Below are 23,300 nucleotides of genomic sequence, written 5' to 3' on the forward strand. Positions count from 1 at the left end.
GTCTGGCGATGGAGGAGTCCAAGGACCTGCATGTCCTTGGTGGAGTGGGAGGGGGAGTTGAAGTGTTGGGCTACGGGACGGTTGGGTTAGATTAGTCTGGGTGGGATTCTCTTCAGAGGGTTGGTATGGGCTGAATGGCCTGCTTCCACACTGCAGGGATTCTATGATTCTCCTTCCTCCTCCCGTGTATAGCTGAGACACTTGCGGTGCTTCGGGCTTGACTCCCCTGAGTTTCCTCCACCAGTTTCTTAAATAGAACGTCGACTCAGAAAAGTTGAGTTGGGGGGATTCTTCAAAACGTTGACTTGGGGGGATTCTTGCCTTGTTTTTGTAGACTTCCTGGTCATCTCCCAATCCCTTTCTGCCTTTGTGCTTGTAATCTGCAGTGTGACCATCTCCCAATGTGGGTTATCCACATTGATCCTTGCCTCACAGATACACAACAGCGATTTCAGACACTGGTGAAGTTCTCTAACCTGAAACTCGAGTTAATTTGCCCAGTGACACTTCCCACAGACGCCCTTGACACATAGTGTGTCCATGACCTCAGATGTACACTCCATTGGTCATTATGACCTGCCATCCTGTGGCTCAAAAAGTTATTTGATACCTTTAAGACAAGAATGGCCTTGCCATCAGGAAAATATGGCAAGTTACTTCTCAGCAAAAGATGCTGAGGGAGAACAAACAGGTAGAAAGTGTTCACACTTGTAAAACAAACAAGAACGCGAGGGCGCAGCTTTCAAGTGGCCTGTGCAAATGAAGTAAGAGTGATGGAGGAAAAACAACGTTTTGACACATTGAGCAGTTAGAGTCTGGGCGACCCTGCCTGGAAATGTGGTGGATGCAGGTTCAAGCAAAGCAGTCAGGAAGGCATTGGATGATTATTTCGATAGAAATGGTTTGCAGGGATGTGGGGAAAAGGGGTTAGGTTGGCATTAGGTAAATAGAATTGAAGCAGGCACGATGGACCAAACAAGGTCCTTCTGTACCATAGTGGGCAAGGAGAAGCTGTTCCCATTGGTGGAAGAATTACAAAGCAGAAGACATTGTTTTGAGAGGATTGGCAAAAGGAAGCATTGATGACATGGCAAAAAGCATGTTTTCGGAATGAATGGTTTCAATTTGGGATGCAGTATCACAGAGTCATAGAGATGTACAGCACTGAAACAGACCCTTCAGTCCAACCCATCCATGCCAACCAGATATCACAACCCAATCTAGTCCCATCTGCCAGCACAGGTACACATCCCTCCAAACCCTTCCTATTCATATACTCATCCAGATGCCTTTTAAATGTTGCAATTGTACCAGCCTCCACCACTTCCTCTGGCAGCTAATTCCATACACGTACCACCCTCTGCGTGAAAAGGTTGCCCTTAGGTCTCTTTTATATCTTTCCCCTCTCACCCTAAACCTATGTCCTCTAGTTCTGGACTCTCCTAGCCCAGGGAAAAGACCTTGTCAATTTACCCTATCCATGCTCCTCATAATTTTGCAAACCTCTATAAGGTCACCCCTCAGCCTCCAACGCTCCAGGGAAAACAGACCCAGCCTGTTCAACCTCTCCCTATAGATCAAATCCTCCAACCCTGGCAACATCCTTGTAAATCTTTTCTGAACCCTTTCAAGTTTCACAATAGGAAGGAGACCAGAATTGCATGCAATAGTCCAACAGTGATCTAACCTATGCCCTGTACAGCTGCAACATGACCTCCCAATTCCTATACTCAATACTCTGACCAATAAAGGAAAGCATATCAAACATCTTCTTCACTATTCTATCTACTTATGACTCCACTTTCAAGGAGCTATGAACCTGCACTCCAAGGTCTCTTTGTTCAGCAACACTTCCTAGGACCTTACCATTAAGTGTATAAGTCCTGCTAAGATTTGCTTTCCCAAAATGCAGCACCTCGCATTTATCTGAATTAAACTCCACCTGCCACTTCTCAACCCATCTGATCAAGATTCTGTTGTAATCTGAGGTAACCCTGAGATTATCATTCAATAATGGCATTCGAAAGAGCAGTGGATCATTATCCGAAGAGGAAATATTTGTAGGAATATGGGAATAAAGTTTGGGGCTGCAGGAGGTTAAACTTGACTACAAGTCTCTGATGGTTAAGCGACAGGGGAAAAACATGGCAGATGGAATATTTGTGAGATCATGCACTTTGACAGGAAGAACAGAGGAGATGAATATTATCTCGATGAGGAAAGACTGCAGACAGCTATGGAAGAGGGATTTGCAGGTCCTAGTGCCTGAATCACAGAAAGCTGGCATTGACATTTAGCAGATAATAGGGAACACCAATGGAATTTTGAATTTTATTTCAAAGGGGATGAAATATAAACTTAGGGGATTTGACAGGGTGGATGTGCCCCTCGAGGGAGAGCCTCAGACCAGAGCGCCTCATCTCAGAATAAAGGCTTGTACATTAAAGGCGCATTGAAAAGGAAGATCTTTTCTCTCGGAGGGAAATGAATCTGTGGAATTCTTAACCTCAGGGGGCTGTCAAGACAGGATTATTAAGTACATTCAACTCTGAGATAGAGGGATTTTTAATCAATAAGGGGATTTAAGGGTTCTCGGGTAAAGGCAGGAAAGTGAAGTTGGGACTGATCAGATCAGCAATAATCCCATTGAATGGGAGAGCAGACCCTGATGGGCCAAATTGTCTCCTTCTGCTCCTATATCTTATGGCCTTATATGGCACTACCGAAAACCTGGAATGAGCAACATCTGCTGCAATTTCCTGTGTACTTTTTCTTATTTATTTCCCACGCAATCCTTCGCTTGCCTGCCCATCTCGGTTTTGGAAACATGAATTGGCTGATGCAGTATCCAGAACCTTTGGGAAGATCAAAGACCAGATTCCTAATACCCTTTTGAAACGAATATCGGTTTCTGGTTTCACTCCTCGGTGGAGTAACTTTAAAGTTATTTTCAACTTTACGATTTTGAAAGTACCTAACCAGCCACCTCCAGGACTTCTCCCACCAAACAAAGTTGAGATTCTTTAACGGCCCCACAGTCACTCACTGAGGAATTACCACAACGTGTTGCCTTACCTGCTAAGCGACAGTAGTGATTAGAAGACCAGCATTTTACACATGAATTTAGATTGGACTCCAGGTACTATTGTGTATGAAGAGACATCCTCTTGATCTCTGGGCAATATAATTTGTCACTGGCACAGATCATTCTAGAGTGCACTTTGGATTTGCTATTTGTAATCATTAACAGAGACGTGGCTGAACAGGATTTCCTTCTGGGTTCAATAACTCCTTCACCGTATTTTGGAGCCACAGCACTGATATTTTTCATAGTCAGTCCCGTGCCAATCAATGATCGCTGTACCTTTAAAAAAACACATGGCCCGACACAGGCCCCGCAAGCTAATTTATTTATCCTATTACAGCCCAGAAAAATGCATTCAGCTGTCAGTCTGCCTCTTCAATGTCAGGAATATCAACATAAGGATCGTTTGTACAATTTCACTCCATGTACTCAAAGATTGACTCATAGTTACGTATGGAGAAAGTGAGGGCTGCAGATGCTGGAGGTCAGAGTCAAGAGTGTGGTGCTGGAAAAGCTCAGCAGGTCAGGCAGTATCCGGGGAGCAGGGGAATCGGCGTTTCGGGCATAAGGCCTTCAGCCATGTCTCTGTTAATGATTACAAATAGCAAATCCAAAGTGCACTCTATAATGATCTGCGCCAGTGACAAATTAGATTGCCCAGAGATCAAGAGGATGTCTCTTCATACACAATAGTACCTGGAGTCATGTCTAAATTCATGTGTAAAATGTTGTCTTCCAATCACTACTGTCGCTTAGCAGGTAAGGCAACACATTGTGGTAATTCCTCAGTGAGTGACTGTGGGGCCGTTAAAGAATCTCAATTTTTATTGGTGGGAGAAGTCCTGGAGGTGGCTGGTTAGGTACTTTCAAAATCGTAAAGTTGAAAATAACTTTAAAGTTACTCCCCCGAGGAGTGAAATCAGAAACCAACATTCCTTTCAAAAGGACATTAGGAATCTGGTCTTTGATCTTCCCAAAGGTTCTGGATACTGCATCAGTCAGGAATGAAGGGCTTACACCCGAAACATCGATTCTCCTGCTCCTCGAGTGATGCCTGACCTGTTGCGCTTTTCCAGCACCACACTCTTGACTCATAGTTACATATGCAAATTTCCTTGACCAGTATTGACCCAATCCCTGTTGAAATTGGAAATGCAGGAGAAAATGATACAGGTTTTTTTGTAGAGTGCAAGAATTGGCCACGATGGTCACCCAAGCCCCACGCTCATGCTAACTGACATTCCTCTGAACCTTTAGTGGTCTGCTGTGTCCTGTGGAAGCCCGATATTGTTCTCTAAGGCATGAATAATAGAAGGGGCTGTTGCTGTTTGAGAGACAGGATCCCATTCCCAGGCAGGCAGAACACTAATTGATTGACTACATGATTTAATTCACTGATACATAACATTTATAGCAATGGTCCACAGTGCTAATAATTAGTTAGGCAGCATCTGAGGAGCAGGAGAGTCATTCCTGATGAAGGGCCTATGCTCGAAACGTCAATTCGTCTGCTCCTCGGATGCTGCCCGACCTGCTGTGCTTTTCCAGCACCACACATTCGAACTGATCTCCAGCATCTGCAGTCCTCACTTTCTCCTAGTGCTAATAATCACACAACTCCTGCTCTTCCTCAGCTAATCATATTGTGACAAAGTCCAAAGCACGCACATTCACTTTAAAATAGAAATGTTTTCTGAATTTCTGAATTCAGTTGCCCAAATGGAAAGCTGGGAGATGAGCTTTTCCAAAACAGATACATGTGTTTGTTAAATGGATACCTGAGTCTTGGTTGCTGTTTTGACAACAATTCAAATTTAACCAATTAGTTTAAATTATGCCCAGAATACTGAAACCAAATTGCATTTGAACTTACTGGTTTGTCAATATTGGATCAATGTGATGGTATGATGTTAAAGGAGGGGTATAAAAAACGTGCGTATTTTAAAAATTAGTCAGAGAGCAAACTGCCCATCTAACATCTTGCTCTCAAAGAAATTACAAAAACTCACTATCAAAGGTACACTTTCATGTATAACATACTTGCTGTAAAACAAGAAAGAAGACAACTGAGGGAGATCATAGCTGGAAGATTGAAGACAGTGGAGAAGGCAGAGACTGTGCGGTCTTGAGATTAAGTTAATGCAATGTTTAATAAGTGTGTTATTGGAACAGCATATTTTATAGAATTGGGGTCGGATAGTAAGTAGTTAAGAAAAGTGGGGGGGGGGGGTTGGATTTGTAAATAGTTGTTTAGTGTTCAGTATTAGAGTTAAGAAAATAAATTGTCATTTTTCTTTAAATGGTGGAATTTAGGAATTCTCTCACTCATATTTTAACAGATTACAAGGTGAGGCGAGCTTTTCTGGGTGTTTTGTTTTAATTAACAAAGAGGTTTGAACTCCACATTTAAGCAATATCTGTATGATCCTCCCTCATGGCTTTACCTCTCATTTCTATAAATAACTTATATTGGTCACTGCATTCAGTTTTAGTGTCCCTGCTGTAGGAAAGATGTCATTAAACTTGAAAAGGTTCAGAAAAGATTTACAAGGATGTTGCCAGGCTTGGAGGATTTGAGCTATAGGGAGAGGCTGAACAGGTTGGGGCTGTTTTCCCTGGAGCGTCGGAGGCTGAGGGGTTTATGGAAGTTTATAAAATCATGAGGGGCATGGATAGGATAAATAGATAAAATCTTTTCCCTGGGATGTGGGAGTCCAGAACTAGAGGGAATAGGTTTAGAGTGAGAGGGAAAAGATATAAATGGGACATGGGGGTTAACTTTTTGGTGCAGAGGATGATGCGGGTATGGAATGAGCTGCCAGAGGAAGTGGTGGAAGCTGGTACAATTACAATATATCAACGCCTTCTGGATGGGGACATGAATTTAAAGGGTTTGGAGGAATATGGGCCAAATGCGGGCAAATGAGACTAAAATAATTCAGATATCTGGTCAGTATGGTTGAGTTGGACCGAAGGATCTGTTTCCATGCTGTGCATCTCTATAACTCTATGACCTCAACTATTGCCTGTAGTATCAAATTCCATGGTCTCATTTATTTTTTTCCTTTATATATCTCTTTTTTATGGCCAGAGGTGCTTTGATCCACAACTGAGTGCTTCTTCTTCCCCATAGCTACGTCACTCATGCATTTACTAAATGACAAATTTAGCCACAAAACCTCTCCAGGACAGTGCAATAACACTAAGGGTGTTGGACATGTAGGAAGAGAAGGAGGGGATTACATCAAAATGGAGCTGGAGGAGGAGCTAGGTCACTCCATCCCCTCCCCTACCTTCCATATTCTCATCACCACCTGGTCACCCGGTTTTGGAAAGATATTATTAACCCGGAGAAGGATCTGAACAGATTTACCTGGATGTCGCTGAGAATGGAGGGTTTGAGTTATAAAGAGAGGCTGGACAGGCTGGGAGATTTTACACTGGGGTGTAGGAGGTTGAGGGGGGATCTTATTGTGGTTTATAAAATCATGAGGTGCAGAAATAAGGTGAATGACAAGGGTCTTTTCCCTCAGGTGTGGGAGTTCAAAACCGGGGGCATATTTTTAAGATGTGGAGGTGCCAGTGTTGGACTGGGCTCGACAAGGTCAGAAGTCACACAATACCAGAGATGTATTTGAAATCACTAGCTTTCAGAGCGCTGCTCCTTTGTCAGGTGAAGGACTATATTTTTAAGGTGAGAGGAGAAAGCTTTAAAAAAGGACACGAGGAACACATTTTTTACACAGAGATTGGGTTTTGTGTGGAATGAACTGCCAGAAGAAGGGGTGGATGCAGGTACAGTCACTACATTTAAAAGACATTTGGATAAGGTCATGAATAGGAAATGTTTGGAGGGACATGGGCCAAGCGCAGGCAGATAGAACTAGTTTAGTGTGGGATTATGGTCACCATGGACTGGTTGGACGGTAGGGTCTGTTTCTGTGCTGTATGATTCGATGGATAAAGCACTTTCAAATAAGCTCCCTATTCAATATGTCAATGACTATCTTTTATTCCACTTCCTACACATTGTGTTAATTCATTTTCCACATGTGGATATTGCTGGAAGAAATATGTTATGTGAGATGGGAGAATCAGCACCCCAACACACATGCAAGCACATACACTCACACACACACACAAACAAACACGCACACACAGAGACGCACATAGACACACACTCACATACACACACACATACAAACACTCACACATACATACACACATACACACACACACATACAAATACTCACACATACATACACACACACATACAAACACACACATACATACACACATACACACACACACATACAAACACTCACACATACATATACACATACACACACACACATACAAACACTCACACATACATACACACATACACACACACATACAAAACACTCACACATACACACTCACATACACACAAATACAAACACCCACACATACACACACATACACACACACTTTCACACTCACATACACTCACACATACACAAACACGCACACAGAGAGACACACACACACATACTCACATACACACACACATGCATACAAACACGCACACATATACAAACACATACACATGCACATACAAACTCTCACACACACACACTCACATACACACACACATACACGCACACACACAAACTGAAGTTAAAAGATAAAATAGAATCACACAACATGGAAACGAACCCTTCAGTCCAACTCATCCATGCTGACCAGACATCCCAATTTGACATAGTCCCATTTTTTGAAACCACAAAGTTGCAATCGATGCTAGCAATATAGGAGTTGGAGCTGCACTACTACTGGAAGATGAAGATGGAATTGAACAGCCAATTGGCTACTTTTTACCGAAACTCAATACCTACCCAGAGAAAATACTCCACCATAGAAAAGGAATTATTGAGTTTGGTACTGGCCTTACAACTTTTTAATGTTTATATAATGAACAATATGTCAGAGAGATAGAGACAGAGGGAGGGAGAGAGTGAGAGAGAGAGACAAAGGGACAGAGAGAGACCTAAAAGATTAAAACACTGTCTATCAAAGGTACCTTTTCATATGTAACAACTTCATATTGAAACGGAAGAAGACGACCCAGGGAGATCTTTAGCCACAAGCAGAATGACACTGACGATGACAGCCGCTGTATGGTTTTGAAATTAAGTTGATGTAATTTTAATAAATGTTTTATTGAAACAGTATATTGTTATAGCGCGGGAGGCAGATAATAAGCAGTTAAGAGAAAAGGGGGCTTCGAGTTGTTCAACGTTCACTGTTAGAGTTAAAGAATAAATTGATATTATTTTCTTTAAGTAATGGAATTTGTGTGTTCTCTGTCATTCATACGTTTTAGCAGTTTATGAGGTGAGGTGAGCTTTTCTGGGCATTTAGTTTAATTAACAGCAGAGTTCGTTACTGTGGCATAACGCCAGCATTTAGCCCATATCCCTCTAAACTGATTCTATTCATAAACCCATCCTGATCATTTTTAAATGTTGTAATTGCACCAGCCCCCAAACTTCCTCTTGGCAACTTATACTGTACACGCACCATCTTTTGTGTGAAAAAGTTCCTCCTTAGGTTTCTTTTAAATCTTTCCCCTCTCACCTTAAACCTAAGCCCCCTACCCCTCCCTGGAAAAATTCCTTGCCTATTTATCCTATTGATGCCTCTCATGATTTTATAAACTTCCATAAGGTCATCCTTCAGCTTTTTATGGGGAAGAGAACAGATTTTGGGAAATTTCAGGATAATTTGCAATGCTGTAAACAGTAGAAGGCACAATCACTCAAGGTTGCTGTTAGGGGAAAAAAAACGTCAAACTTATCTCTGAATCACAAAATTATTACACTGCAGAAGGAAGGTATTCAGTCCTACTATTTAATCTATTACTTAACCTGGGTCTATTGCCTACTGCCAATCCCTTGCCTTTTCCCCCATGTCCCTGTACACCACTTCTATCCAAATAACCATCCAATACCCTCTTGAATGCCTCAATTGAACTTACCTCCACATCATTTCTAACCAATGCTTTCTGCACAATAACAGCATGACCTAGCCTGCACACTATGGGCAATTTAGCATGACCAATCCACTTAGCCTGAACAGCCTTGGACATGATGGGCAATTTAGCATGACCAATCTACCTAGTCTGTACATCCCTGGACACTATGGGACAATTTAGCATGGCCAATCCACCTAGCCTGCACATCCCTGGACACTATGGGCAAATTAGCATGGCCAATCCACCCTAACCTGCACATCTTTGGACTGTGGACTTTGGAGAAATCCAGAGCACCCGGAGGAAACCCACACAGACACGGAGAGAATGTGCAAACTCCACACAGACAGTCACCCGAGGCTGGAATTGAACCCATGTCCCTGGCACTGTGAGGCAGCAGTGCTAACCACTGAGCCATTAACCCCTTGCAGTCTATCCTCAAAACTGGGGTTTCTCATGTCCGGAGCCATTCTAGTAAATCACTTCTGCTCTCTCTCCAAAGCATTCACACCAATTCCTATAATGTTGTGCCCAGAACTGGCTCATTTCTGATCTCTCTCTGTTAAACTCAACATTGACTCTAGAAACCAACACAGCCTCATCAAAACATGAGATGCTATGGTGTAGCTACGTCAATCTCTGTGGTGTAATGCATCAAGGCTTTTAGCTGTTAACTGGAAGATTGGTGGCTCAAAGACACTGAGGAACGGAATTCTCATTTATTTTGGGTCAAAATCCTGGAATTCTCTCTCCAAGGGCATAGTGGGTCAACCCACAGCAGGTGGACTGCAGGAGTTCAAGAAGGCAGCTCATCATCATCTTCTCAAGGGGCAACTAGGGACGGAGCATCACATGCTGACCCAGCCAGCGAGTCCCACGAATGAATTGATTGAAAAAGAACAAAACTGGCTTAAGCTGCGGAGGACTAAACAATTCAGCCAGGTTGGAAATGTTACAACCGAGCTCCTGGGACATGAATAAAAACCTTCCGGAGAAAAGAGTCACCAGTGGAGGCGGAAAGGACAGACTGGGATCGTTAAATGGAGCAGGGAAGTCAAAAGCTCAATATCAGCTCTCTCTGCCTCCATAGCTGCTGCCAGACCTGTTGAGCATTTTTGGTATTTTCTGCTGCTACTTGATGAGACAGTTGGCAGAATTCAGAGTATACCAATTTAAGCAGGGCAAGTGACAGTCCAGCGGATGTTCACGTTTTACACTGTTTTGCAGCAAGTTTTAGAATGACGCAGATTACTCTTTTCACGAGTTACAAGTGGATGAACTTACCTTGCTGGAGTAGCTGACAGTGCAGCGATCCTGCCTCAGACTCTCTGGAAATATCCACCTTTGTAACTCACATCAGAAAGAAAAGGTGAATTGCTAGGTTCGTCACTGGGATAATGATGCTCTCCAATAACTGGATTTTTAAAGGCACACGTGCACAGCAGTATCAAGTGAATTTGCCTTTCATAAGCACATACGAATTGTTGGATGTAAGCCAACAAGTTCGGGACAAAGTTCGCAGAAACAAAGGTTCAAATCAGCCAAGTGACTCAAGATTTTATTGAAACTCCAATTCTGCAAATAATGCTGCTTTTGGATTCTTAAACTAACTGACTGCGGAAACAGCATGATGAAGCAAATTGTGATAAAGGTTTATGATAGTGGTATTATTTTGTTATGAAGATGTGGTTGTACTTTAAAAGAGTTAAAAGCAGCAGAAACTACCAGACACAGCACCAAGTGTTCTTAATAAGACGGCAATGTGTGTAACGTTTGGTCGAACAATTCGATTAGCTCGTCGCCTGGAGACAAAAACAAATTTGAATTCAGCCAATCAGTTTAAATTATACCCCCAAAAAAAATCAAATTCCAAACCAGTTTGAATTGAGTATATTGACAATCTTAAAAGCCAATGACACAATCCGATGTTTTGGGGGTGTAAGGCTGGGGAAATGGGAACTGCTGAGCTACAGCATGTAAACCGACTGCCTGAAAAATAGCTCTCTTAAAAATATCTTTTCGATCAGTAATCTGTGACTCAGCAATTCCTAAGGGAAAAAAAAAAGAAGACACAGGAAGATCCAAATCAAAGGGCGAAAGCTGCCTGATTTTGAGATAAGAAGTGTTGTTTTGTGAATCTTAATTGGGAGTTTTATCGGACTAGTATTATAGAAGGGAAGGTAAAAGTTAGGTTAGAGAAAGAAATTGTAAATAGTGGTTAGTTAATTATTCTCTGTTATACTTGAAGAAATAAAGTTGTTAATTTTTACTGTAAATAGTTCATGGCCACTCGAATTTTTATTGATTGCTGCACGGGATAAATCTTTTCTGTGTTGCTGGTTTTAAATTTAGTAGGAGTGTTTACACCGTGTCATATAATTTTGTGGAAACCTGGGTTCTAAAGTGGGCTGGAGTATGTATAGCTTGAAGTTTGATTTGTATTTTTAGATTGTGTGAATTAAGAAGGCAAAGGTCATAGTAATCAGTTTCATTCTGGAATTTGCAGGAACAGAAGTAGGCCATTCAGCCTCTTGAGCCAGCTCTGGGATTCAATGGTGTCATGGCTGATCTGTGGACTAGCTCCATATGTCTGCCTTGGGCCAATATCCCTTGATACCCTTACTTTAAAAAAAGTCTATCTCAGATTTAAATGTAAGAACTGGATTAGCGTCGACCACTGCTTGAGGAAGACAGTTCCAAAACTCCACTACTCTCTGCTTGTAGAAAGTCTCCTGAACGAACTGGAGCTAATCCTTAGACTATCCCCCCCAGGTTCGAGAATCTCTAACTGATGGAAACAGCCTGAAGGTGTGCAAAGTTAAAAACTACACAACACCAGGTTCTAGCCCAACAGGTTTATTAGGAAGCAGTAGCTTTTGAGGCGCTGCCTTTTCATCAGGTGGTTGTATATCATGACCACACGACACAGAACTTATAGCAAAGGGTTTATGTAGTCATGGAGTTTTTCACTTTGTCCACCCCAGTCCAACACTGGCGACTGCAAATCGTGAAGGCGTGCAGGTTGGGTGGGATTGGCCGTGTTAAATTATGCGTAGTGCCCCTGGATATGGAGGGTGTCTGTGTTAGCCAATGGCAAATTCAGGGTTACAGGGGTAGGGTGGGAGTGGGACCAGGTGGTTCTTAGGTGGGCCGGTGCAGGCTTGCTGGGCTGAAAGACCTCTATCTGCACGGTAGGGCTTCTATGATTGGATGCTAAGAAGAACAAGGTGAGACTACATGGAGAACGTGCACTCGAGAATGTATTGAGATATTTGATGACCCTAAACTTTCTCAGTGAATCCCTATATCACATTATAATGTAAAGTTTGGATTAATCTTCCCACTGAGGATGTTATACAAAACATTATGGAGCCTGGAAACATATGCAACCTTCTGATCGGTCCTAGGATGTCAGCAATGCATTGAGGTGTCTGGGAGCATTAAAACAAGTGGTTCCCATGACCTCGTTCTCTGACTGACAGCCTGTTTTGATCACAGGAAAGGTTAATTGAGGTGTACAATTTACATTGAAATGTAAATTTGGAAAGTGCACACAGTCACCCTCCAGAAATTCAGCAACTTGCACAGTCAATTCAAGTTCCAACACTTCTGAATTAATTTGCCTATCAGTGACAATGCCCAACAACATGCAAATCACAAGCGCTGGCATACTTTTTAAGCATTTTGGAGAATGTGAGCAGGAAGAGGCCATTCGGCCCTGCGAGACAGCTGCACATTCAGTCAGGTCATGACTAATCTTCCAACCCAGAGGACAGAAAGCTGAGGGGGAACCGGACTGAGGTGTGAAGGTGGACAGGGGCATGCAAGGGGAGGGGACGACGAAAGTAGTCAAGAACAGGGAGGGGGTAATCGTAAGATGGAAAGCATGAGGCTCCCCTAACCCAAGTCCCTCACATTCCCAAGCACTCACTATGAACATAACATCCACACTTATCAACCCTCACTGTGAATAGAGTTTCTGCTCTCCCCCACCTTCACTGTGAATACAATATCCCCTCACCCCCACCCTCACTCTGAATACAGTATCTGCTCTCCCCCACCCTCACTGAGAATACAGTGTCCCCTCATCCCCTACCCTCACTGTGAATACAGTGTCTGCTCTCCCCCACCTTCACTGTGAATACAATATCCCCATCCCATACCCTCACTATGAATACAAAATCCCCTCACGCGCCCCTCACTCTGAATATAGAATCTGTTCTCCCCCACCTTCACTGTGAACACAGTATCCCCCATTCCCACCCTCACTCTGAATACAATATCCCCTCACCCCCAACCTCACTCTGAATATAGTATCTGCTCTCCCCCACGCTCACTGTGAATACAGTATCCCCTCCCTCCCACCTTCACTGTGAATACAGTATCAGCTCTCCCCCACCCTCACTGTGAATACGGAATCTCCTCCCTCCCACCCTCACTGTGAATACAGTGTCCCCTCACCCCCACCAACACTGTGAATACAGTGTCCCCTCTCCCCACCCTCACTGTGAATACAGTGTCCCCTCACCCCCACCCTCACTTGAATACAGTGTCCCCTCTCCCCACCATCACTGTGAATACAGTATCCCCTCACCCTCACTGTGAATACAATATCCCCACACACCCACCCTCACTCTGAATACAGTACCTGCTCTCTCCCACCTTCACTGTGAATACAGTACCCCCTCCCTCCCACCCTCACTGTGAATACAGTATCCCACATGCCCCACCCTCACTGTGAATACAGTATCCCACATGCCCCACCCTCACTGTGAATACAATATCCCCTCAGCCTCAACCTCACTCTGAATACAGTATATGCTCTCCCCCACCCTCACTGTGAATACAGTATCCCCTCCCTCCCCCCCTCACTGTGAATACGATATCCCCTCACACCCCACCAACACTGTGAATACAGTGTCCCCTATCCCCATCCTCACTGTGAATACAGTGACCCCTCACCCCCACCCTCACTGTGAATACAGTATCCCCTCTCCCCCAACCTACTGTGAATACAGTCTCCCATCACCACCACCATCAGTGTGAATACAGTGTCCCCTCTCCCCCACTCTCACTCTGAATACAGTATCCCCTCACCCCCACCTTCACTGTGAATACATTGTCCCCTCACCCCCACCCTCACTGTGAATACTGTATCCCCTCATCCCCCACCCTCACTGTGAATGCAGTATCCCCTCACCCCCACACTCACTGTGAGTACAGTATCCCCTCTCCCCACCCTCACTGTGAATACAGTATCCCCTCACCCCCACCCTCACTGTGAATACAGTATCCCCTCTCCCCACCCACACTGTGAGTACAGTATCCCCTCTCCCCACCCTCACTGTGAATACAGTATCCCCTCACCCCCACCCTCACTGTGAATACAGTATCCCCTCTCCCCACCCACACTGTGAGTACAGTATCCCCTCTCCCCACCCTCACTGTGAATACAGTATCCCCTCTCCCCACCCACACTGTGAGTACAGTATCCCCTCTCCCCACCCTCACTGTGAATACAGTATCCCCTCACCCCCACCCTCACTGTGAATACAGTATCCCCTCTCCCCACCCACACTGTGAGTACAGTATCCCCTCTCCCCACCCTCACTGTGAATACAGTGTCCTATCTCCCCGACCCTTACTGTGAGTACAGTATCCACATTCCCCACCCTCACTATGAATTCAGTATCCCCTCACGCCCACCCTCACTGTGAATACAGTGTCCTATCTCCCCCACCCTCACTGTGAGTACAGTATCCCCTCTCCCCGACCCTCACTGTGAGTACAGTATCCACATTCCCCACCCTCACTGTGAATTCAGTATCCCCTCACGCCCACCCTCACTGTGAATACAGTGTCCTATCTCCCCCACCCTCACTGTGAATACAGTGTCCTATCTCCCCCACCCTCACTGTGAGTACAGTATCCCCACTCCCCCACACTCACTGTGAATACAGTATCTGCTCTCGCCCACCCTCACTGTGAATTCAGTATCCCCTCTCCCCCACCCTCACTGTGAATACAGTATCCCCTCTCCCCCACCCTCACTGTGAATTCAGTATCCCCTCTCCCCCACCCTCACTGTGAATACAGTATCCCCTCTCCCCCACCCTCACTGTGAATACAGTATCCCCTCTCCCCCACCCTCACTGTGAATACAGTATCCCCTCTCCCCCACCCTCTCTGTGAATACAGTATCCCCTCTCCCCCACCCTCACTGTGAATACAGTATCCCCTCTCCCCCACCCTCACTGTGAATACAGTATCCCCTCTCCCCCACCCTCACTGTGAATACAGTATCCCCTCACCCCGAATCTCACTGTGAATGTAATATCCCCTCGCCTCCACCCTCACTGTGAATGCAGTATCCCCTCTCCCCCACCCTCACTGTGAATACAGTATCCCCTCTCCCCCACCCTCACTGTGAATACAGTGTCCCCTCAACCCCACCCTCACTGTGAGTACAGTATCCCCTCTCCCCACCCTCACTGTGAATACAGTGTTCCCTCACCCCTACCCTCTCTGTGAATACAGTATCCCCTCTCCCCACCCTCACTGTGAATACAGTATCCCCTCACCCCGAATCTCACTGTGAATGTAATATCCCCTCGCCTCCACCCTCACTGGGAATACAGTATCCCCTCTCCCCCACCCTCACTGTGAATGCAGTATCTCCACACCCCAGCCTCACTGTGAATGCAGTATCCCCTCTCCCCGACCCTCACTGTGAATACAGTGTCCCCTCTCCCCCACCCTCACTGTGAATACAGTGTCCCCTCTCCCCCACCCTCACTGTGAATACAGTGTCCCCTCTCGCCCACCCTCACTGTGAATACTGGATCCCCTCTCCCCCACCCGCACTCTGAATACGATGTCCCCTCACCCCCACCCTCACTGTGAATACAGTGTCCCCTCTCCCCTACCCTCACTGTGAATGCAGTATCCCCTCTCCCCCACCCTCACTGTGAATACAGTGTCCCCTCTCGCCCACCCTCACTGCGAATACAGTATCCAATACCCCCACCCTCACTATGAATTCAGTATGCCCTCACCCCCACCCTCACTGTGAATACTTTGTCCCCTCTCCCCCACCTTCATTGTGAATATAGTATCCCCTCACCCCCACGATCACTGTGAATGCAGTATCCCCTCACCCCCACCCTCACTGTGAATGCATTATCCCATCTCCCCCACCCTCACTGTGAATGCAGTATCCCCTCTCCCCACCCTCACTGTGAATACAGTGTCCTCTCTCCCCCTCCCTCACTGTGAATACTGTATCCCCTCTCCTCAATCCTCACTGTGAATACAGTGTCCCCTCTCGCCCACCCTCACTGCGAATACAGTATCCAATACCCCCACCCTCACTATGAATTCAGTATGCCCTCACCCCCACCCTCACTGTGAATACTTTGTCCCCTCTCCCCCACCTTCATTGTGAATATAGTATCCCCTTACCCCCACCCTCACTGTGAGTACAGTGTCCCCTCACCCCCACCCACACTGTGAATGCAGTATCCCATCTCCCCGACCCTCACTGTGAATGCAGTATCCCCTCTCCCCACCCTCACTGTGAATACAGTATCCCCTCTCCCCCACCCTCACTGTGAATGCAGTATCTCCACACCCCAGCCTCACTGTGAATGCAGTATCCCCTCTCCCCGACCCTCACTGTGAATACAGTATCCCATCTCCCCCTCCCTCACTGTGAATACAGTGTGCCCACAACCCCACCCTCACTATTAGTACAGGATCCCCACTCCCCCACCCTCGCTGTGAATACTGTATCCCCTCGCCTCAACCCTCACTGTGAATACAGTGTCCCCTCTCCCCCACCCTCACTGTGAATACAGAATCCCCTCTACCCCTCCCTCACTGTGAATACAGTGTCCCCTCTCCCCCACCCCCGCTGTGAGTACTGTATCCCCTCACCTCAACCCTCACTGTGAATATAGTATCCCCTCACCCCCACCCTCACTGTGAGTACAGTGTCCCCTCTCCCCCACCCTCACTGTGAATACAGAATCCCCTCTACCCCTCCCTCACTGTGAATACAGTGTTCCCTCGCCCCCACCCTCACTGTGAATATAGTATCCCCTATCCCCACCCACACTGTGAATACAGTGTCCCCTCTCCGCCAGCCTCACTGTGAATATACATTGTTCCCTCACCCCCAACCTCACTGTGAATTCAGTGTACCCTCACCCCCACCCACACTGTGAATACAGTGTTCCCATTCCCCCACCCTCACTGTGAATATAGTATCCCCTATCCCCACCCACACTGTGAATACAGTGTCCCCTCTCCGCCAGCCTCACTGTGAATAAATTGTCCCCTCACCCCCAACCTCACTGTGAATTCAGTGTACCCTCACCCCCACCCTCACTGTGAATACAGTGTCCCCCCTCCCCCACCCTCACTGTGAATACTGTATCCCCTCTCCCCCACCCTCACTATGAATTCAGTATGCCCTCACCCCCTCCCTCACTGTGAATACAGTATCCCCTCTCTCCCACCCTCACTGTGAATACAGTATCCCCTCTCCCCCTCCCTCACTGTGAATACAGTATCCCCTCTCTCCCACCCTCACTGTGAATGCAATATCCGCTCTCCCCGACCCACACTGTGAATACAGTATCCCCTCTCCCCCTCCCTCACTGTGAATACAGTATCCCCTCTCTCCCACCCTCACTGTGAATGCAATATCCGCTCTCCCCCACCCTCACTGTGAATACAGAATCCCCTCTCCCCCTCCCTCACTGTGAATACAGTATCCCCTCTCTCCCACCCTCACTGTGAATGCAGTATCCCCTCTCCCCACCCTCACTGTGAATACAGTATCCCCTCTCCCCCACCCTCACTGTGAATGCAGTATCTCCACACCCCAGCCTCACTGTGAATGCAGTATCCCCTCTCCCCGACCCTCACTGTGAATACAGTATCCCATCTCCCCCTCCCTCACTGTGAATACAGTGTGCCCACAACCCCACCCTCACTATGAGTACAGGATCCCCACTCCCCCACCCTCGCTGTGAATACTGTATCCCCTCGCCTCAACCCTCACTGTGAATACAGTGTCCCCTCTCCCCCACCCTCACTGTGAATACAGAATCCCCTCTACCCCTCCCTCACTGTGAATACAGTGTCCCCTCTCCCCCACCCCCGCTGTGAGTACTGTATCCCCTCACCTCAACCCTCACTGTGAATATAGTATCCCCTCACCCCCACCCTCACTGTGAGTACAGTGTCCCCTCTCCCCCACCCTCACTGTGAATACAGAATCCCCTCTACCCCTCCCTCACTGTGAATACAGTGTCCCCTCTCCCCCACCCTCGCTGTGAATACTGTATCCCCTCTCCCCCACCCACACTGTGAATACAGTGTTCCCTCGCCCCCACCCTCACTGTGAATATAGTATCCCCTATCCCCACCCACACTGTGAATACAGTGTCCCCTCTCCGCCAGCCTCACTGTGAATATACATTGTTCCCTCACCCCCAACCTCACTGTGAATTCAGTGTACCCTCACCCCCACCCACACTGTGAATACAGTGTTCCCATTCCCCCACCCTCACTGTGAATATAGTATCCCCTATCCCCACCCACACTGTGAATACAGTGTCCCCTCTCCGCCAGCCTCACTGTGAATAAATTGTCCCCTCACCCCCAACCTCACTGTGAATTCAGTGTACCCTCACCCCCACCCTCACTGTGAATACAGTGTCCCCCCTCCCCCACCCTCACTGTGAATACTGTATCCCCTCTCCCCCACCCTCACTCTGAATACAATGTCCCCTCACCCCCAACCTCACTGTGAATACAGTGTCCCCTCTCCCCACCCTCACTATGAATTCAGTATGCCCTCACCCCCACCCTCACTGTGAATGCAGTATCCCCTCTCCCCGACCCTCACTGTGAATGCAGTATCCCCTCTCCCCGACCCACACTGTGAATACAGTATCCCCTCTCCCCCTCCCTCACTGTGAATACAGTATCCCCTCTCTCCCACCCTCACTGTGAATGCAATATCCGCTCTCCCCCACCCTCACTGTGAATACAGAATCCCCTCTCCCCCTCCCTCACTGTGAATACAGTATCCCCTCTCTCCCACCCTCACTGTGAATGCAGTATCCCATCTCCCCCTCCCGCACTGTGAATACAGTGTCCCCACAACCCCCACCCTCACTATGAGTACAGGAACCCCACTCCCCCACCCTCGCTGTGAATACTGTATCCCCTCGCCTCAACCCTCACTGTGAATACAGTATCCCCTCTCCCCACCCTCACTGTGAATACAGTATCCCCTCTCCTCAATCCTCACTGTGCATACAGTGTCCCCTCGCCCCCACCCTCACTGTGAATACAGTGTCCCCTCTCCCCCACCCTCACTGTAAATACAGTATCCCCTCTCCCCACCCTCACTGTAAATAGTGTATCCCCTCTCCTCAACCCTCACTGTGAATACAGTATCCCCTCTCCCCACCCTCACTGTGAATACAGTATCCCCTCTCCTCAATCCTCACTGTGAATACAGTGTCCCCTCGCCCCCACCCTCACTGTGAATACAGTATCCCCTCTCCCCACCCTCACTGTGAATACAGTACGACCTATCCCCCACCCTCACTGTGAATACAGTGTCCCCTCAACCCCAGCCTCACCGTGAATACTGTATCCCCTGTCCCCCACCTCACTGTGAATACAGTGTCCCCTCTCCCCCACCCTCACTGTGAATACAGTGTCCCCTCTCCCCCACCCTCACTGTGAATACAGTATCCACTCCCCCCACCCTCAATGTGTATGCAGTATCCCCTCTCCCCCACCCTGATTGTGAATGCAGTATCCCCTCTCCCCGACCCTCACTGTGAATGCAGTATCCCCTCTCCCCACCTCACTGCGAATACAGTATCCCCTCCCTCCCACCTTCACTGTGAATACAGTATCAGCTCTCCCCCACCCTCACTGTGAATACGGAATCTCCTCCCTCCCACCCTCACTGTGAATACAGTGTCCCCTCACCCCCACCCTCACTGTGAATACAGTGTCCCCTCTCCCCACCATCACTGTGAATACAGTATCCCCTCACCCTCACTGTGAATACAATATCCCCACACACCCACCCTCACTCTGAATACAGTATCTGCTCTCTCCCACCCTCACTGTGAATACAGTATCCCACATGCCCCACCCTCACTGTGAATACAGTATCTGCTCTCCCCCCCCCTCACTGTGAATACGATATCCCCTCACACCCCACCAACACTGTGAATACAGTGTCCCCTATCCCCATCCTCACTGTGAATACAGTGACCCCTCACCCCCACCCTCACTGTGAATACAGTATCCCCTCTCCCCCAACCTACTGTGAATACAGTCTCCCCTCACCCCCACCCTCACTGTGAATACAGTGTCCCCTCTCCCCCACTCTCACTCTGAATACAGTAACCCCTCACCCCCACCTTCACTGTGAATACATTGTCCCCTCACCCTCACCCTCACGGTGAATACAGTGTCCCCTCATCCCCCACCCTCACTGTGAATGCAGTATCCCCTCACCCCCACACTCACTGTGAGTACAGTATCCCCTCTCCCCACCCTCACTGTGAATACAGTATCCCCTCACCCCCACCCTCACTGTGAATACAGTATCCCCTCTCCCCACCCTCACTGTGAGTACAGTATCCCGTCTCCCCACCCTCACTGTGAATACGATATCCCCTCACACCCCACCAACACTGTGAATACAGTGTCCCCTATCCCCATCCTCACTGTGAATACAGTGACCCCTCACCCCCACACTCACTGTGAGTACAGTATCCCCTCTCCCCACCCTCACTGTGAGTACAGTATCCCCTCTCCCCGACCCTCACTGTGAGTACAGTATCCACACTCCCCACCCTCACTGTGAATTCAGTATCCCCTCACGCCCACCCTCACTGTGAATACTGTATCCCCTCTCCCCCACCCTCACTGTGAGTACAGTATCCACATTCCTCACCCTCACTGTGAATACAGTATCCCCTCACCCCCACTCTCACTGTGAGTACAGTATCCCCTCTCCCCCACACTCACTGTGAATACAGTATCTGCTCTCGCCCACCCTCACTGTGAATTCAGTATCCCCTCTCCCCCACCCTCACTGTGAATACAGTATCTGCTCTCGCCCACCCTCACTGTGAATTCAGTATCCCCTCTCCCCCACCCTCACTGTGAATTCAGTATCCCCTCTCCCCCACCCTCACTGTCAATACAGTATCCCTCTACCCCACCCTCACTGTGAATACTTTGTCCCCTCTCCCCCACCCTCACTGTGAATACAGTATCCCCTCTCCCCCTCCCTCACTGTGAATACAGTATCCCCTCTCTCCCACCCTCACTGTGAATGCAATATCCCCTCACCCCCACCCTCACTGTGAATACATTATCCCCTCTCCCCCACCCTCGCTGTGAATACTGTATCCCCTCGCCTCAACCCTCACTGTGAATACAGTATCCCCTCACCCCCACCCTCACTGTGAATACAGTATCCCCTCTCCCCACCCTCACTGTGAATACAGTATCCCCTCTCCTCAATCCTCACTGTGTATACAGTGTCCCCTCACCCCCACCCTCACTGTGAATACTTTGTCCCCTCTCCCCCACCTTCATTGTGAATATAGTATCCCCTTACCCCCACCCTCACTGTGAGTACAGTGTCCCCTCACCCCCACCCTCACTGTGTATGCAGTATCCCCTCTCCCCCACCCTGAATGTGAATGCAGTATCCCCTCTCCCCGACCCTCACTGTGAATACAGTATCCCATCTCCCCCTCCCTCACTGTGAATACATTATCCCCTCTCCCCCACCCTCACTATGAGTACAGGATCCCCACTCCCCCACCCTCGCTGTGAATACAGAATCCCCTCGCCTCAACCTTCACTGTGAATACAGTGTCCCCTCTCCCCCACCCTCACTGTGAATACAGAATCCCCTCTACCCCTCCCTCACTGTGAATACGATGTCCCCTCACCCCCACCCTCACTGTGAATACTGGATCCCCTCTCCCCCACCCTCACTCTGAATACGATGTCCCCTCACCCCCACCCACACTGTGAACACAGTGTCCCCCCTCCCCCACCCTCACTGTGAATACTGGATCCCCTCTCCCCCACCCGCACTCTGAATACGATGTCCCCTCACCCCCACCCTCACTGTGAATACAGTGTCCCCTCTCCCCTACCCTCACTGTGAATACAGTGTCCCCTCTCGCCCACCCTCACTGCGAATACAGTATCCAATACCCCCACCCGCACTATGAATTCAGTATGCCCTCACCCCCACACTCACTGTGAATACTTTGTCCCCTCTTCCCCACCTTCATTGTGAATATAGTATCCCCTCACCCCCACCATCACTGTGAATGCAGTATCCCCTTACCCCCACCCTCGCTGTGAATACTGTATCCCGTCGCCTCAACCCTCACTGTGAATACAGTATCCCCTCACCCCCACCCTCACTGTGAATACAGTATCCCCTCTCCCCACCCTCACTGTGAATACAGTATCCCCTCTCCTCAATCCTCACTGTGTATACAGTGTCCCCTCACCCCCACCCTCACTGTGAATACTTTGTCCCCTCTCCCCCACCTTCATTGTGAATATAGTATCCCCTTACTCCCACCCTCACTGTGAATACAGTGTCCCCTCGCCCCCACCCTCACTGTGAATACAGTATCCCCTCTCCCCACCCTCACTGTGAATACAGTACGACCTATCCCCCACCCTCACTGTGAATACAGTGTCCCCTCAACCCCAGCCTCACCGTGAATACTGTATCCCCTGTCCCCCACCTCACTGTGAATACAGTGTCCCCTCTCCCCCACCCTCACTGTGAATACAGTGTCCCCTCTCCCCCACCCTCACTGTGAATACAGTATCCACTCCCCCCACCCTCAATGTGTATGCAGTATCCCCTCTCCCCCACCCTGATTGTGAATGCAGTATCCCCTCTCCCCGACCCTCACTGTGAATGCAGTATCCCCTCTCCCCACCTCACTGCGAATACAGTATCCCCTCCCTCCCACCTTCACTGTGAATACAGTATCAGCTCTCCCCCACCCTCACTGTGAATACGGAATCTCCTCCCTCCCACCCTCACTGTGAATACAGTGTCCCCTCACCCCCACCCTCACTGTGAATACAGTGTCCCCTCTCCCCACCATC

At 48.0% G+C, this 23,300-nt stretch overlaps 1 protein-coding gene and 1 long non-coding RNA gene across 5 annotated transcripts in view; one reads left to right on the forward strand and one right to left on the reverse strand.

The window, feature by feature from the left end:
* xdh (xanthine dehydrogenase) overlaps window positions 1-10,523 on the reverse strand; it is a 152,453-nt gene extending 141,930 nt beyond the window's left edge. The window contains exon 1 of one of the 3 annotated variants that reach the window (XM_087984056.1): window positions 10,383-10,523. The gene's annotated coding sequence lies outside the window, so the exon portion shown is untranslated. Of the gene's footprint in view, window positions 1-3,075; window positions 3,525-10,382 lie in introns of those variants that run through there. The other 2 variants (XM_087984063.1, XM_087984050.1) reach the window with 2 other exon arrangements.
* The window catches only part of LOC148151774 (uncharacterized), a 43,825-nt gene continuing 24,257 nt past the window's right edge, over window positions 3,733-23,300 (forward strand). Inside the window, exon 1 of one of the 2 annotated variants that reach the window (XR_015754761.1) lies at window positions 3,733-3,844. This is a non-coding gene — a long non-coding RNA (uncharacterized LOC148151774). The remainder of the gene's footprint in view (window positions 3,845-23,300) is intronic. The other variant, XR_015754763.1, reaches the window with a different exon arrangement.

The sequence above is a fragment of the Chiloscyllium plagiosum genome, unplaced genomic scaffold (genome assembly GCF_037043375.1).
Source record: "Chiloscyllium plagiosum isolate Xiang-an unplaced genomic scaffold, Cpla_swu_hap1 HiC_scaffold_3, whole genome shotgun sequence".
Classification (NCBI taxonomy): Eukaryota; Metazoa; Chordata; class Chondrichthyes; order Orectolobiformes; family Hemiscylliidae; genus Chiloscyllium; species Chiloscyllium plagiosum.